The sequence below is a fragment of the Camellia sinensis genome, chromosome 6 (genome assembly GCF_055761805.1).
Source record: "Camellia sinensis isolate YWXY chromosome 6, ASM5576180v1, whole genome shotgun sequence".
In the NCBI taxonomy this organism is placed as follows: Eukaryota; Viridiplantae; Streptophyta; class Magnoliopsida; order Ericales; family Theaceae; genus Camellia; species Camellia sinensis.
The window spans coordinates 61,893,485-61,899,145 of record NC_138966.1 but is presented as its reverse complement, the minus strand read 5'-3'; positions in this window follow the sequence as shown (position 1 = coordinate 61,899,145).

Here is a 5,661-nt window from a genome sequence, read left to right as displayed (position 1 = left end):
TTAAATTGCTTCCATTTGGCCCCTTTTACTCTGATGAGTTTTGACTTATTTGGTTGAGGCCGTAGGTAATCACACGATTCCTAGCCGGTTATGTCCTTAACCCATGGGGGCGGGTTCGGGTCGTGACAGAGTGGTATCAGAGCACGAGTTAATAACTCACACACTTGTCCAAAAGAGCAATAAGCGTCTAGAAAAGATCTCGGATGCATTCATGTGATAAGTATGAACCTGAAAGCATCAAGAATACGCTTAACCGTTTAATGTGAACAACTATGTGTTATATGTTTGTGAACTGCTTGCATTTCAAATTATCTGGTTATGTATGCTCTTTAGTATATGCATACCTGTATATCCTCTGTATAAAATATAATGCAAGTTTAATCAGATGGTAAGAACAAGAGGTGATGAGATAAAGGAGTCTTCTACTGCCAGATTGGACAGAATGGAAAGACTGATACAGGAAATGACAGAGACTTTGAGACAACAACAGGAATGGCAACAACAGTGGCAGCAGCCACATCCTCCACCTCCGGTACCTCCTGTGCTAGATAATCAGAATGATGACCGGGTCATAGCTCTCACCAAAGAGTTCAAGAAAATGAAACCACCACAGTTCCATGGTGGATTAGATCCTTTGAAAGCTGAAGCTTGGGTCCTTGGCATTGAAAAACTGTTTGAAATTTTCCCATGTTCAGAGACACAGAAAGTGCTTCTAGCCACCTTTATGCTAGAAGACGAAGCGAGAAGATGGTGGATGTTAATGCGTGAGAATTACAAAGATACTGATTGGACAAAATTTCTAGAAATCTTCTATGACAAGTACTTCCCGCAGTGTGTCCGGGATAGGAAGGTGGCAGAATTTATGGAACTGAAGCAAGACAGTATGACCGTAGCCGAGTATGAGGCCAAATTCACCGAATTGGCCAGGTTTGCACCACACGTGATTGACACGAATTATAAGAAGGCGCGACATTTTGAAGGTGGGCTCCAAAGTGATATTTTAGAGAGTGTGAATGTCTTGAAGCTGGAGACTTACATTGGGGTGCTAGACCGGGCCATAATATCTGAGGCTAATATAGCCAGACAAACTAAACCAACAACTGATTGGAAGGGTAGTAAAAGGTAAGGCTTCTTCTTAAAGAAGAAGTTTTCAAAGAAGAAAAATACGGGCTCCTCGAATACTTCTAATTCTTCCCGAGATACAACCCCGTTGTGCAATATTTGTAGTAGCAGGCATCGTGGGGTTTGTTATCGTGTGTCAGGAGCTTGCTTCAATTTTGGTAAACAGGGGCATATGGCCAGAGATTGCAAGCAGAACCGTGGAAAATTTGCTGCCAGTTCAACGACATCAATCCCAAAACCAGGAAATGCTACGGGATCTACTCCCGCCGGAGACACTGTGAGACAAGGGAGAGTTTTTGCGCTTGTTCCGGGCATACCCAGAATGCCAACGCAGTTGTCTCAGGTACCATTTCTATATGTAATCAGGATGCCTTTGTGTTAATTGACTCTGGATCAACACACTCATTTGTAACATGTGCATTTGCATCTAGACTGAGTAGACCTCTAGAATTATTGCCATGTCTACTATGTGTGTCTGCTCCATCCGGGGAATCTATATTGTGTGAATCTGTCTATCGTTTTTGTGATATGCGAATTGGAAATTGCATTCTATATGTGGACTTGTTACCCTTGAACTTTAGGCACTTTGACATAATTTTGGGCATGGACTGGTTAACTAAATATTGTGCCACCATTGACTGTGTGACAAAACGAGTTGTGTTTAGACCACCAGAACAAGAAGAAATTGTGTTTGTGGGTAACGGGGTAGTGCCTCCACCTTATTTGATATCTGCATTGAAAGCATGTAAATTGATCAGGAAAGGGTGTCAGGGTTATTTGTGCTATGTGTTGTCCAAACAATCTGTAAATGCTGAATTGAATGACATCCCTATTGTTAGAGAATTTCCAGATGTGTTTCCAAATGAATTACCAGGGGAATTGGTAGACAGGGAGATAGAGTTTACTATTGAAACCGTGCCAGGCACCCAGCCCATTTCTAAAACTCCCTACAGAATGGCTACTGCCGAAATGAAAGAATTGAAAGAACAGTTGCAAGATTTGCTGACAAAGGATTTATTCGACCCAGCACTTCGCCTTGGGGTGCACCAGTATTGTTTGTGAAAAAGAAGGATGGACCTTTGCGTCTGTGCATCGATTACCGGGAATTGAATAAGGTAACAATAAAGAACAAATACCCTTTACCCCGTATTGATGACCTGTTTGACCAGTTGTAGGGACACAAGTGTTTTCCAAGATCAATTTGAGATCTGGGTATCATCAGTTGAAAGTAAAGGCAAAGGATGTTGAGAAAACCGTTTTTAGAGCGAGGTATGGTCATTTTGAATTTCTAGTCATGCCATTTGGAGTAACTAATTCTGCAGCAGCATTTATGGAGTTAATGAACAGAATTTTTAAAACCTACCTTGACGAATTTGTTGTAGTCTTCATTGATGATATTTTGATATATTCTAAAGATAGACTTGAACATGAATGTCATTTGAGAACTGTTCTACAAATACTTCGAGAAAGGAAATTATTTGCTAAACTAAAGAAATGTGAGTTTTGGTTGGATGAAGTTGTTTTCTTAGGGCATGTGATCAACAAGGAAGGAATTTCAGTGGACCCACAGAAGATAGGGGCGATTGTGAATTGGCCTACACCAACCAAATGTGACAGAAGTCCGCAGTTTTATGGGCTTAGCTGGGTACTACCGGAGATTTGTGAGGGACTTTTCGAAATTAGCTGTGCCTCTCACCCAATTGACACGTAAAGGGCAACCGTTTGAATGGAACGACGAAAGAGAAGCTACCTTTCATGAATTGAAAACGAGATTGACCACGACACCAATTTTGACACTACCCTCACGTACGGAAAATTTTGTGATTTTCAGTGATGCATCTTATAAAGGTTTGGGTTGTGTGTTAATGCAGAACAGAAAAGTTATTGCTTACGCCTCCCGACAGTTGAGGCCACACGAGAAGAGTTATCCAACACATGATCTAGAACTGGCTGCAGTTGTTTTTGCTTTGAAAATTTGGCAGCATTATCTGTATGGGGCAAAGTGTGAAGTTTTCACGGATCACAAAAGCCTAAAATATTTCTTCACGCAGAAAGAGTTGAATATGCGACAGAGGAGATAGCTGGAACTGATAAAAGATTATGATCTTGAGATTCAGTACCACCCCGGGAAAGCTAATACAGTTGCCGATGCCTTGAGTAGAAAATCGACGGGAAGTATGGCTTGTTTGCTTACTGAACAGAGAGAAATCTTGCAAGATTTTGAGAAATCTGAAATCGAAGTGGTAATGTGTGAACAGGGCAGATTGATAGCCGCTATTACAGCCGAGCCGGCGATTATTGATGAAATCAAGCAGAAACAGAAAGAGGATGAGTTCCTCAAGAAAGTGATTGATGAGTTTGAGACAAGTCCGAAAGCAAAGTTCGACGTTGAAAATGAAGTGTTGAAATTCTGAAACCGAATGTGTGTCCCAGATATTCTGGAACTAAAGAAGAGGGTTTTAGATGAAGCCCACAAATTTGTGTTTGCTATGCATCCGGGTAACAATAAAATGTATCGGGATTTGAAACAAACCTATTGGTGGTCTAAAATGAAGAAAGAAATTGCAGAATATGTGTCCAAGTTCCTTCAGTGTCAGCAGGTTAAAGCCGAACATCAGAAACCAGGCGGTCTACTGCAACCTCTCCCTATTCCTGAATGGAAGTGGGAGCATGTGACTATGGATTTCGTTGTTGGCCTACCTTGGACTTCGCGAGGTATGGATTCTATTTGGGTTGTAGTTGATAGGCTGACTAAATCTGTACATTTTCTGCCAGTTAGAACCACGTTTAATGCTTATAGATTGGCTACTATTTATGTTGATGAGATTGTCCGTTTACATAGAGTTCCGGTATCCACTGTGTCGGATAGAGATCCGAAATTTGTATCTAGATTGTGGAAGAGTTTGCAGGAAGCTATGGGAACAGAATTGAGGTTCAGTACTGCATTCCACCCACAGACAGATGGGCAATCGGAACGAACAATACAGACTTTAGAAGATATGCTTCGGATGTGTGCTTTGGATTTTCAAGGGAGTTGGGAAGACTATTTGCCACTTGCAGAATTTGCTTATAATAACAACTTCCACTCTAGCATCGGTATGGCACCATACGAGACTTTGTATGGTAGGAGGTGTAGATCACCTATTTGTTGGATAGATGTCGGGGATAGAGCTTTACTTGGGCCTGAAATTGTGCAAGACACTTCTGAGAAAATCAAGACTATCCGTCAAAGGCTCAAGACAGCTCAGGACCGACAAAAGAACTATGCGGATGTTCGAAGAAGACCTCTTGAGTATGAGGTCGGTGACCATGTGTTCATTCGTGTGTCTCTAATGAAAGGCCAAGTCAGGTTTGGAAAGAAGGGCAAGTTGTTGCCCTGTTACATTGGGCCGTTTCAGATTTTGGAAAGGCTTGGTCCAGTTGCCTATAGAGTTGCTTTGCCACCAGGATTTGAGCAAATACATAATGTGTTCCATGTGTCGATGTTGGGGGGTTACCGCCGAGACCCGTTTCATGTGATTGATTATCACCGGGTAGCTATTGATGAGAATATGGAATACGCTGAATGGCTGGAACGAATCGTTGATTGGCAAGTGAAACAATTGAGAAGCAAGTCCATCCCAATGGTGAAAGTGGAATGGAAAAAACACTATGGGACGGATGCCACGTGGGAAAAAGAGGAGGAAATGCGACTATGCTATCCACATTTGTTTCCTGACGAATGTAAATTAAGTTTAGAGGACCAAACTTCCTGAAGGGGGGAAGACTGTGATACCCCTGTTCCGTAATATGTTAATTGGTCCTTAATATGAATGTGATTATGTGTTTTGACATGATTGTGTGCACCATTATGTGAAAATATGTGGTTTTGAATTTCTATATGTTCACCGTAGGAATATCTGTTTGATTATCTGCTTTGGAAATTAAATTGAAGGCCTTATTGGCCACAGAACCCGAAATTGATTGCGCCATTATGATTAGCATAATTTTTAGGGCCTACGGTGAAATTTAATTAAAAATTGATTCGGGTCAGATTAAGTTGATTTATTTAATGGCTTTGTGCTCAAATTGTTAATATTTGTAATTTTGGTTAGTGGGATTTGTTGTGTAAGAGCACTACACCTCCCATTCCCTCTTGTATCTTCACTTGGGCTGATCAAACTCTAAGAAAGAGAGAGGGGCCGGCTGTTAGAGAGATAGCGAGAGAGAATTGTGTAAGTTTTGACTCAAGCTTGGGAATTTGAAGTCTAGTTCAAGAATTAACCTTAGATTGGGCTTCTAGGTAAGCATTGATTCTTGAATTCATGAATTTAATGTGTAATCTTGTGTGTTCAAAGTTGTGTGATGATGTAGAGTATGAAATGGGTTGGTTTTGTCGAATTTGAAGTCTTAGAATTCATGCATGTAAGTTTTTAGTTGAAGATCACGTTCTTGACCATCTCTCCATCTTATAAATTGGAAATGAGAGTAGTATACCACATGCATGTACAAATTTATGATGATGTAAGTGTTGAATGCATGATATTGTTATGTTGGTAA